The following is a 13,123-nucleotide window of genomic DNA, read 5'->3' as shown; positions in this document are numbered from 1 at the left end:
TCTCATTGGCTAACTCTTACATATTAATGACAGAGAAGAATTAAATTATTGGAAACAGAGAAGAAAAGAGTCACAGAAAGATACCTGAAAAATTAAAAACAATCATTCTTGCCTCTCTCAATACTTATGTTAAAGGAAATTGGAGTAAGGAGAAATTTCTAAAAGAATATGATCTATATAAATTAAACCAAAACAGAGTATTCGCTTTTAGAAGTAAACTGGATAATCTCTCATCTCATACCTAAAAATCACCTCCAGTTTTAACAAATACCTTAATGTAAGTTCTGAAGCATCAAAACTGTGCAAGAGAAACTTAGGGTAAACACTTTCGGTAGAAATATAAATCAGAACTTTCTGAATAGGACTCTACCTGTTCAAAGACAATAACAACGGTCAAGATTCTTAAGTTAAGAAGTTGCTATATGGCAAAGGAAACAAACAGTTAATCTCAAATGAAGATATGGCTTGCAAAATGGATTAAAATCTTTGCTAGTTAAGCATCTAACAGAGATTAACATCTATAATATAAATAAACTCAGAAAACTGAAAAAGATATCAAACATCAAATAAATAAATACACTAATGAAGTGAAATGAGAATTGTTTCTTTTTCATAATTTATTAAATAAATTTACTTTTTATTTTACACAACAACTCTATTTCCCTTTCCCTCCCCTTGTCAGACCCACCTCCCCTCTTCCAATACACAGTGCACTCCTTTGAGGTAGTAAAGCTTTCCATAAGGAGTCAACAAGCTCTGACATACAACATGAGGCATGGTTAAGCCCCTTCCCCTCCCTCTCCTTTTGGAAGCATTATTACAGTATGAAAAACAAGGGTGTTCTATCAACCTTTCCTTGGTAGCTCCTCCTCCTGTCCCTTGAGAAATTTCCTGATCATGGGAGATGAAATACATATACATCTGGAGTTTCAGAGCTGACGTTCACGAGGACATAGAACCAGAGACCTTGTGACATTTGTCTGTGTTGGGGTTACCTCACTCAGTTTTGCCCTTCATTTTCATTCATTTACCTACAAATTTCATAATTTAACTTTAAGTATAAATAGGCTGAATAAAGTTGAATTGTAAATATATATAGTATTTCCACTATCTAATCATTAGCTTATGGAAATCTAGAATGTATCCAATACTTATTGGATTATTAGTAACAGAAATGTGATGTACATTCATGGGAAAGTGACACTTGAGGAGGATATAAATTTCTTAGGACATATGTCCAGAAAAGGGGCACTTGGGTCTTATGGGAGACCTAGTTTACTTTTTGAAGTTCATCTCCACTAGTTTTCCAAGTGGTTGCTCCAGTTGTTATTCCCACAAAACATGAAAAAGTATACCCTTTCTCAACATCCATGTCACCATTGTTTCCATAATCTCAGCCATTCTGAATGGGGTAAGATGAAATCTTTAAATTGATTTAATTTGCATTTCATGATTACTAGGAATTTTGAGAACTTGTAAATATATTTTATAACTATGTGTATTTTTCATTCAAAAGTACATTGTTCAGTTCTTAGATCATTCTTTAGTTGCATTGTGTGTCTTCATGATATTTAGTTTGTGCTGAATTCTTTGTATACAGCAGACTTTAACTCAATTTCAGTCATGTAGCTGTCAAAAAGGGATTTTTTTTGTTTTTTGTTTTTTTTTACAATTTTGAGGCTATTTTTTCACTCAATTGATCGTTCCTTTTGCTGAAAAGAAGCTTTTTTTAGAGAGATTATGTAATAACATACTTTCTTAGATAAGAACTGATAATTTATATACCATGTCCTGAGAGGAATATGTTGTTCTTACCATTTGCAATATAAGCATTTCAATTTTCTAAACTTGAGCTACAGACAACCAAATAGTAAATACAGCTTTATAGCAGGTAATTATTAGCATTTAAAAACAATACCTCTTTTTAGAAGAAAATTACCATTATGTAGAACCCAACTATGATAAGATTAATAGAGACCTGAGTCTCTGAAGTTTTCCCTAAGACAATACCTGATTACAAGAAAGACCATCAACTGAAACTATCCAGGCATCACTCAGGAACTGACAATCCGAAGAAAATTCTAACTTTTCAACCACTGTAGTTAGGATCACCTGCCAGCACACACCCATGGCTTTTCACCAGGACACCCTTAGACAAATATCAGCCAATCATGATTGAACCTGTCACCCTCAAACCCCTAATATAACTTTTCTGGTTTATGTCTTTAAATAGTGCTGTCTACATTCATGGGATACCTCCTCTCACTGCTGCTCTGACAAGTTTACTGCTGGCTTGTACTCATGCATGATAATAAAACTTGCTTTTGCATTTAGGTGACTTGGTCTCCCTGACGGTCTTTTTAGGTTCCCATGGACTGGGCACAGAAGTTATTTTAATTATGGTCATGTCTGTGTCTGTATTTTCATGTGAATGCAGGTTCATAAGGAAACAAGAAGCAATGAATTCTCTGAAACAGGAGTCAGAAACACACATGAGTGCAGGGAACCAGGCTCAGTTCCTCTGCGAGGGAGAGTACTCACTTTAAACTGCTAAGACACATTTCCAGCCTCATAAGTGGTATTTCTTAGTTACTGTTATATACCTAACAATAGCCATACAGGGAGTAAACTATAATTTTACAGTGTTATACTAATTTTATTACCTATGAAGATATTTTTTTACACAGGTTCTCATTACATAGTCCAGGCTGATCTTGAACTTAATGCAATCCTGTTATCTCTACCTATTGAGTACTGGAACTACAGGCATACATCCCAATGCATAGATAAAACACAATAGTAACAAATACCAACATACAGTCTGTTAACCCACAAATCTACAGAAGTACTTGTTCATTTGTAATTTTACTTTGTGTTCTCTGACGGAAAACTGCCTTGTTTGATTTGTTTTTATATTCACACCAGGAATCTGCAACTTTTATTCTAAAATTTAAAAATTATTTTCTTATAAATTGAATTCTCTGATTTTCTTGATAACCTATTGTAAGAATATCTACCTGTTCAGCCCATACCAAAGAGCCCATACTAACTCAAATATCTGAGTAGGAAATGAAACTGATCATTCTGGGCAAGGTATGATTGAACAGCCAAGACAAAAGGGTAATTGAAAAGATGATCTCATATTCTGAGCACCCCAGTCTGGTTGATGAGAGGTCAGCTGATAACTGGATATCCAGAATTAACAGGCATCATGGAGCCCAAATCACTGTATCTGTCTGCTGCTGCCACAAATACAACAGAAATGCTGTCCCCTTCATATTCTGTTTTAAACCTTCAAGTTTCATCTGGTTCTTTGTGAGAATTCTCAGTCAAGGTTCACATGGGCTTCAATATTTCCAAAAAGCCTTATTGATTTTCTTTTCATAGTGACCAAGATATGAAGCTGAACTCATCAATACTATGACCATACAATGGCTTATTTTAGAAGATTTTCTCTCTCTGCAACCTATCCAAAGTTTAACTTTATCATCTGGAGCCCCTTCAGTCTCCCTTTTTTGAGGTCCTGATAAAACTGATTGTCCTTCTGCTGGCTCAAATTTGTCAAGCAGAGTCTCTAGGCATCATTATCAATAACTTCAACGAGAACAATCTCTTTGGTAGTAGCTATATCAACACCAAACTTAATCTTCATACCAACCAATGTACATTTCTGGAGTGGTCAGGCTTTCTCCAATATTTCAAAAATCTTGGTCAGAATGACTCATCTTTCCCATACCACTGTGGGTCATTCTTGGCATCTTCCTAAAAGAACATCTCTACTTTCACTGAGTAAAATTTACATCCTTTTTAGAAGCAAGATATCTTTCAAGAACCAACTGAATTCTTTGGCACACCCATTCAGTTAGAATCATTTCATAATAGGGTGCAACAATAGCTTCCTCTCTTCATTTTCTGGTGAAAGCAGTTTAGACACATGCTCCCAGCAACAACTGAAAGATACAGCTGATATGTTTATTGGAGTTGGCAACGCTACCTTCCAGGTGGTTCTTTCCATATGCATTTCCTGCTATAATTCTGTCCTTGGACTGCAAGAGGATTCTTTCTGGATTATCTAATGATTCATATACTTCTGTTTTACTCTCAGAGCTTTCTATGTTCAATAACTCATCTGTAGCATTGCCTTAAGTAGACAGAGAGTGTAGATAGAGCAGGAAAGAAAGATTGTTACCCTTGGCTACAGAGGCTTTTGAGTTTAAAGAGTGCTAATTTGTCAGTTGTTGGTCTTACTCAATGTAATATTTGGTTCCTAGTCGGAAAATCATTACCTGTGCTAAAAGTTGAGTTGTACTCAATTTTTTTTCTTCAAGAAATTTCAGTAAATTGGGTCCAATGTACAATGACCTTGATTCACTTAGAGTTAAGTTTAATATAGAGTGAGAGATAAGGATCTAGTTTCATTATTCTGCATGTTAGTTAGGCTGTCTTGCCAGCAAAACTTGGGGATGCTATCCTTTCTTCAATCTCTCTTTTTAGAAAGTCTGGAGGCTATAGGAATGGAGGCTTGCATTTGAGTAATCAATTCTATTCCATTTATCAAAGTGTCTGTTTTAATTTTGGCATCATGTGTTTTTATTACTGTATTGTGATTAAATCACATACAGTGTAAAAATAAATGGGGAGCAGTCATAGATGATTGTAGTTGAAGCTAGGACATGTGGATGAGGAGATGAGGGAACAAAACAGGTAAGAAGTGTGTTACCAAATAGCACACCTTATACAAACCCACTGGTTAGTAAGCTAATTTCATTTTTTTAAAAGATGGAAATTAAAATAAATGTACCCTGCATAGTTGAACAGAACTGATTTCAGAAGAAATGAGTGATTAAAGGAAAATCACTGGGCCATGCACAGTATACAGGTTAATACAACAGAACTAGCTATGACCAATAAAATTAAATTTTCTTAAAATTTGTATATAATATGTCAAATTTGTGACATTTAAAAACATTGTCAATTCTAGATAAAATAGTAATACTCGTGATTCATTAAAAGTTCTGGTAAGAACTCTTGTCAGCAGGCGAAGGAAATAGATTTGATTGGTTTATTCACTGAAACTATAGTAAGTGGGATTTTTCCTCATGGAAATTCTAATGCTTCTAGTTAACACATGAATCACAGGGAAAGAATATGTCATTAATTGGCCTTGTCTAAATTTACAAAGTTAGCAGCTGAAGCTAACATTAAGTGATGGGCATTCATAATTTAATTGTGATCTTTCCTACCATTTGATAAATGGTAAAAAATAAAAGAGGGGGGACAAAAAGCAAAAATCAGTAGCATCAGAGTTTATTATTTTCCTGATGGGATGTCCCTTTTACTGATAATTTTAAGAGCATCTCTTTCAACTTGTCAAAACCCAGATTTTTACTCACTGGGAGTTCTGTATGAAAAGAGTTTTCTGTAACACACAATAGCTATTCAGGAAAAAAATCTTGAAACTTTGATCTTCAAAGATCCATGGGAAGATCTAGTCCAGTATCTCTAGTTTGCAGTTGATGAAATTAAATTCAGAAAGAAAGAGAATTTTCCAAATATTGTCTCTCTCTTCCTAATTTCATCAGGTTAATGGGATTTATCCATTGCTTAAATATACACCTCACTGCTAATAAAAGTACAATCCCAAATTTTATGACTTTTTGTAAATAATGGGACTTTCTGAGGGCAAAACTTTGAAGAGATAAATCTCATGGCAGTTTTCAACATTTAGGAAATAAATGCTTATAAAGGCATAAATAAATTTCATTGAAAAAAATATACAATTGATTTCACTTTATTTTCCCTTTGTTCCAAGATGCATCAAAATGAGGTGGTTTATATAATGCAATATATCTTAATCAGTTGCAAAGAAATTTTTTGATCTTATAAAACCTCACAGAGATTATACAGTGTACCAGTGACTGGTTAATGGACCAATGAGTTTCAAAGAGAGAGAGAGAGAGAGAGAGAGAGAGAGAGAGAGAGAGAGAGAGAGAGAGAGAGAGAGAGAGAGAGAGAGAGAGAGAGAGAGAGAGAGAGAGAGAGAAATAGTAGCAAAAGACTTCTAGAAATGGACAATATAACATTGTGATGTTAAATGCAATCCTAAGAAAAACCTTACAGCACAAAGTACCTACATTTAAAAAGTCAGAGGAAACATAGGTAGATGAGTTAAATGTGATCCTCCAGAGTTTGAAAACATAAGAACAAACCAAACTTAAAAGCAGCAGATATAAAGAATTTCTAAAGCAACAGAAATCAATGTTTTCAAAACAAAATATTGAAATAATACAAAGATTCAATGAAACTAGGAGCTTATTTTTTCAAAATATAGAAAATATTGACAAATCCTTAGTTCAGTTATACCTCCAAAAACGAAAAAGATGGCCTAAATTCATAAAACTAGATATGTATAAGTAACCATTACAATAGACAACAAAAATTCAGAAAATTATAAGGTAAACTTTAGAAACTTTAAATTCTCTAAAATTGAAAATTCAAAGGGAGTGGTTGAAGTCCTAAACAGATCTCAACCACCAAAGTTACATTAAGGAAAGTTCTACTTTTATTGTTTTTATTGCACTATACACTTTTTTCTCCACTTCCCTCCTTCCTTCCCTTCTTTCCTTCTATCTTCTCCTGTGACTCCAACACTCTCAATTACTCAGGAGATCTTGTCATTTTCTCCTTTCTGTTTAGATCCATATGTCTCTCTTAGGGTCATCTTTGCTGTCTAAGTTTTCTGGGGTTGTGGATTATAGGCTGTTATTTCTTTGTTTTATGTCTAGATGCCACTTATGAGTAAGTACATATTATATTTGTCTTTCTGTCTGGGTTACTTCACTCAATATTGTTTCTTTTTTTTCTAAATCCATCCATTTGCCTGCAAATTTCAAGATGTCATTATTTTTTACCACTGCATAGTACTTCATTGTGGAAATGTATCATAATTCCATTATTTCATTCAGGGGCATCTAGGTTGATCTTCTGTAGTCCCATAAGAATTAAGAAGATTAAAACAGTAATAAAAGACTTCTAACTTAAGTGGGTGACAACATTCTCAACAAAATATTTGCAAACCACACTGAATACAGGCATTCATCAAACACTTCTGTCATGATCAAGTTGACATTGTTATGGAGATTCAAGGACGTTTCAGCATAGGTAAAACCAGTAACACAATATATCATATAAATTGACTCAAAGTAAAAATCACAGGATCATCATAATAGATGCTGAAAAAATGTTTGTCATCATGATAAAGGTCCTATAGAGAATATGACTTGACAAAACACGCGGTAAGGTAATAAAGGTTATACATAACAAATACTCCACTAATATTATTCTAAATAGACAAAACCTAGAAACAATTCCATTAAAATCAATACTATGACAGGGCTGTTCACTTTGTTCCTTCTTTTTCAATAATAACTAGGCCCTAATTAGAGCAGTAAGACAAGAGAAGGGAGTCAAATGAATACAAGTAGAAAAGAAGTCAAATTATGTCTCTTTGCAGATATCTTACTATTACATGCATAGAGATTACAAAGACTACAAAGAATTTTCAACAAATGGCAGCATACCAAATTAATTTTGAGAAAGGATTAGTTCTTTTATACGCCAATAACAAGACTGTTTACAAAAACCATGGAAGCACTTCCATTCAATAGGCTCAGAAGATATAGAAAAGAATATCTCAATATTTCAACCACTGTCTGAATGATAATTTCATAGAAAACCCTAAATCCCTAGTGAAAGAATGTCAGGAAAAGGCAGTTTCTACAAATTGGGCAGCCTTGTGATTGGCTGGGTCATTCCTCTATTCAGAGTCAAAAGGTCAAGTTTTCTTTCATTCTCTCTCTCTCTCTCTCTTTCTCTCTCTCTCTCCTCTCTCTCTTTCTGTGTGTGTTCCTCCCTCCCTCCCTCTCTCCCTCCCTTCTATGCTTCCTCCTTCTTTCCTTCCTTCCTTTCTTTCCTCCCTCCCTCCCTCCCTCCCGTCTTTGCTTCCTCCTTCCTTCCTTCCTTCCTTCCTTCCTTTCTTCCTTCCTTCCTTCCTTTCCTCCTTCCCTCCCTCCCTTCTTTATTTCTTTCTTTCATTCATTCTTTCTTTCTCTTTCTCTTTTCTCCAAAAGCTTTAGATAGTTTGAGATTCATTAATTTTTCATTAAACCTTCCCTCATTAACTGGCTGTTCAACATTCATCCTTATTGTCAACCTAAATGACATACCCCATCCCCACTTTCCCCCCAACACTCCCCTCCTTCATGAAACTGCTGACATTCATGATTTACCTGTCCTGGAGTGTATCATTTTTAAAATTTCACAAAATAGGTAACAGTTCCTTTGAGAAAATTCTTAAATTACTTTATTAGTAAGACTAAAATCCATAATCAGGTCCTTGATTTTTCCAGTCTCAGTGAAAACACATATGGGACACACTCATAGATTCTGTTAACATATTTGGTGACCCCTCAGGGGATATTTCAGAAGTCTCTGAAGACAAAACAGATAACTACTTTTATCTTTCTTGCCTTGGAATTATGCCCTGCTTGCAGGGAACTTTGCTTTCCTCAAAAAAAAAAAAAAAAAAAACAAAAAACAAAAAAACAAACAAACAAAAAAAAAACCTTCTTTCTTACAATGGTTCCCTTTCTTGGGTTCTTTTCCCATTCATCTCATGTTGACTGATCCATGTGATAAAGAGCTAAATGACACTATGTTGAACTCTCTGCTTTCTGTGGACATTATTCTCACTTATTTCCATTCCTGCTGGTTTTCCTTCAGAAAAAGGAGGGCTGGATCAGATTTAGGGGAAGTGAGGGAAACAGAGAGGCTTGGTGTGATTAGGTTCTAGCTTACATTGGATCAAATCAGTTGTTTTTGTATCTGATTAAAAGCACTACTCAAGGCTGCTAGGGTTTTGAATCAGTTTTAACTATTTCTAATGAGTTTATCTCTATGGGACTAAAGTATCTGACAACATGGAGAGTCACTGACCTGTCTGATCATGGTCCACAGCATTGCTCAGGTCTGACAAATTGCCTCAGTCACTCTCCTTCCCAGTGACGTACTCTCATAGCAATAGCATTGGGGTACTGGACACCCCAATGGATTCATTCTGTTTTGTTCATGGGTTTCTTTTGAAGAAAGCATAGAATTTGGAGATGAGGAGGAAGAGCTACCTAAGATCCAAATCCCTCATTTAGTGTTCACAGTCACAGTTTGCGATACAATATATGGGATCTCCTTCCTTTATTTGAGATCATGGAATTTCTTGTTTCTTTGGTTTGATATATTGGAGCAACTTAATTGCAGAAAAGATTTCTTACTATATCCATCATAACTTAACGTCTGCGCTGTGTTGTTATTGTTGTAAACAACATTTAATCTATGTCATGTGCAGATCTCACAGGGACTCGTGTTCTGATAGGGAATGGGGTGACTTTATCGTGGAGTTGAGCACACCACAGGCAGAAAGTAACCTTGGGACTTTTTCATCATTTGTCTGGTGACCTCATCAAAATAGAAGCAGATGTGTAACTTGGCTTTCATAAAGCTAATGAAGTCCTTAATATGGCCATAGTCACATGATTGGTCACAATCTTGATTAGTAACATCTTAAAAATAGCAGTAACCATGTAAATTCACCACTATATTTGCTAATATAACCACAGCACTTAAGCATACATTATCTTACCTTTAAAACTTCTCAATTATACTGAGTCTTCAAGGGTCACAGAAGGAGGGGGTTTCCTGCACCACAAACATTAAGTCACAAATACAAATTCTCTTCTCCTCTCTCATACCCATTTTCCCCCACCTCTCTGGATACACCTACCGAGACTTTCTCTTTGATTGTGGGTCAGGTACAGACATAATGAGATAAATTAGGCTAGATACAGAACAATTAATTTATGTTACTACATATTAGTCATCTAGAGTCAAATTGGTCAGATCAAATATTCTAATACATTCTCTTTCTTAAGTTGGTAATGAAGCAGGACAAGCCCTAGGGAACCCAGGTCTCTGGAGAAGATAGACTAGTGTCCCAGACCTCTCTTTTCTTCATGGTTCATTTCAAGGGAAGGAGGAAGAAATGAGACAAATACCATATGATGCTCTGGAAAAGAAGACAATAAATTTGGGAGACATTCCAAAAACACTTTCTTTTATTTTTAAGAAAGACAGCAAGATATTCCTAGTCTGTAACTGTTTAACCCAGATCTCAAAACAAAAAAACAACAAAAAATGCCCAATGTTATTCTGCACTTAAGCATAGCCTACAATTAGATCAGAAGATAAAAAATAACCTCTAATGGGGGAAAATTGGGGTTTGGTTTCTTTATAGAAGCAAAGATTCTTAATGAGTTTTTCAGTTTTAAGTACAGGCTCCCAAGCAATTGGGCACACAAAGTCTAGATAGGAAAAATAGCCGATTCGAAACCTGAAAGACAGAGTCTTCTGTCTGCTTGATCTTCTGTAATAATAGATGCTGATTGTTTCTCATCTAGTGCCTTATAAAATTTAAATATATCAGAGGGTTACTCTTCAAAATTAAGTGTTTTGTTTCACTCAGGAAATAGAGACTTTCTCTCTCTTATTAATCCCCAGAAGATTAACAAGACTCATCTGCCCACATATGCAGGTAATGAGGATAGGTGCTTGCATTCCAACCTGGGAACATTGGACTCAATACTAAGTCTCCTGTCCAGTGTACAGCACTTGGACTTCCCTCTTTTTCAGTCATTTAGAAAAAAAAAAACAGCTGTTATCCTCAGTGGCACAGAGTAGCAAATAACTCTTGTGTGTACATTATACTGGCAAATAGACATGTGGGTTTTGAAATTACTACTTCTCTCTATTTACTAATCTCCTTCCTACATTCATTCAAAAGTAAGAACATGGTTATGGCAGTAGATATTTTACACTGTATTTTCCAAAACAAAATGAAGTTGACTGCTTTTTAAAAATAATGTTTAATTGTAACTTATAAAAACTCACAGTTAACAGTATGTATATACGTGGCATGAGTTAATCACCTTATCCTATCTGTACTTTGGGTTGGACTTGCTTTTAATGATATGGTGTTGTACAGTATTATCCTTCAAGCTAAACAAGTCCCAACTTCATGCTATCAACTGTGTCTGTTTACAAATGTTCACCACAGGTGGGCGTGCTATTATCAGTCACTTATATAAAGAATGGTTGACAGGATCACTGGACCCTTCCCTGAGTATCCAAACACTCGTATCAGACACTTATGTACCGATTTGCTCTAGCCACTTGTGGTCTTGTGATCTTGGGGAGGAGCTGAAGTACATATTCTGGAGAAGAGTGGGGAGAACAGGCTCAGTCAGTGTAGCTGTGCAGAAGCCAGTATTCGTAGTGATATTTCATTTGCATATTAATAAATAAAGCTTGCCGGAAATTCAGAGAGTAAAACAGTCACACTGATCAGCCTTACAATTTCCAGGCAGTGGTGACATACCTTTAAACCCAGTAACCACACTAGCTTTCTGTAGAAACCAGGCAGTAATGATGCATGCCTTTAATTCCAGCCCTAGAGAGGAATTTAAGATTGTTGGAGACAACTCTCATACACAGTTTCTTTCTGAGATTCCTGGAGGTAGGATCACCATTTCAGATTGATTAAGAGATAAGAGACATTGACTAATTGTTTTGTTTTTCTGAACTTCAGGTTGAGCCCTAATATCTTTCTCTGGGTTTTTATTAAGCATGCTACAAGTATTCATTCTGAAGGATTTTCCAGTGTGCCTGCTTTTTAATCACCTATGCTCTTTTCAATAAAACCTTGCGCATGGTCTATAAGTAAGAGAAATGAAATCCTTGGTTTCCCAGTGTGTAACTTTGGTAAAATTAAACTTTGTTTTGTTATGGGACTTTATGAGGAGGGGAACAGTCCTTAGATTACCATTGGGAAACAATTCTCACAATAGATGGTAATATTTTAAATATTACTATGGCTAATAGTATTAATAAAAGTGAACTTGGAATTAGGGTAAGAAATGTTAGAAGTAAAATGGGCATGTTTGTAGTTAAGAAGGATTTGTGTATGAGGACTAAGGTGGCCAAATAAAGTTTCAAAATGAGAAGGAAAGGTGGATAGACTAAACAAGGTACTACGGTCTGAGTAGTTCATAAAAGATGAACTTAGAGATAGGTTAAAAATTTTAAGGTCAAAGTTCAAGCTATCAATATTAAACCTTTACTAAAAACAACTGAGTTGTTGCTTTGCTCCTCATCACAATTACAAGGAAGGAATTAAAGAAAAAAATGGATGACAAACTGAGGCTTATATGAAAGTGCTTGATTTTGGCCCAGGCTTTCTTTAAATATGACACAGTAGTTAAAAGCATCACACTGATGTAACTGACCATAAGGGCATTTAATAGCCATTATTGAGGGCTTATACTAATGTTGTTAGAATAAATAAATGGTCAATATTTTTCCCATGCAGTCTAAATATAACAACTACATAATTAATTCTAAAAAGTTCCTGTGGCTTTGACAGGTCACCTGTTCCCGTGTTCAAAGAGAAGCTGGAGGGCCCATTAGGTGAACTCGAAGCAGAAGCCGCTTTACAAAGTAGAATGTCAGCAAAGCAGTGAAAGGTCCTCAGTTGTTCCAAAGGAAATAATGGACAAATCCGGCATTACTTATTCTCAGAATCTGAAATAACTGGCGAAAGAAAGGCTAGAGGAACCACAGATTCTTTTGAAGCTCAAGAGACTCCTGAGGAGACCAGATCCTCAACAAGCCATTACAGTATAATAGAAACTGATTAATTTTAGTTATCTGCCTTCTATTAAACACTCAACAAGAAAGTTCAAACAAAAATGAAATAATTGCTATATTTCTTTAATATCGATAAAATTGCATCCCACAGACAATAGTGAGACTATTAAGGCAGTTATTTCTCACTAGTAATTTTCTTCTTGATAGGGCAAATTTTGCACAGATATAGGACATCATGTCTTTGGCTTGGTTTGATATCACAGTACTGCATGAATCTGAAAGAGATAGGTTTATCAATATTTCAATCTCAAACCTGAATAATGTTAAATTTCTTCTCTCTCTCTCTCTCTTTAGAACCCATCTTGAAGAG

At 35.2% G+C, this 13,123-nt stretch overlaps 1 pseudogene; it reads right to left on the bottom strand.

Annotated features, from left to right (window-relative positions):
* Positions 1-3,079: 3,079 nt before the first annotated feature.
* The window catches only part of LOC125388154 (bifunctional phosphoribosylaminoimidazole carboxylase/phosphoribosylaminoimidazole succinocarboxamide synthetase pseudogene), a 29,194-nt pseudogene continuing 19,150 nt past the window's right edge, over positions 3,080-13,123 (bottom strand).

Source organism: Myodes glareolus, chromosome 6 (assembly GCF_982192425.1).
Source record: "Myodes glareolus chromosome 6, mMyoGla1.1, whole genome shotgun sequence".
Lineage (NCBI taxonomy): Eukaryota > Metazoa > Chordata > Mammalia > Rodentia > Cricetidae > Myodes > Myodes glareolus.
The sequence above is the reverse complement of the archived record's forward strand: the minus strand, read 5'-3'. Positions and strand labels throughout refer to the sequence as shown.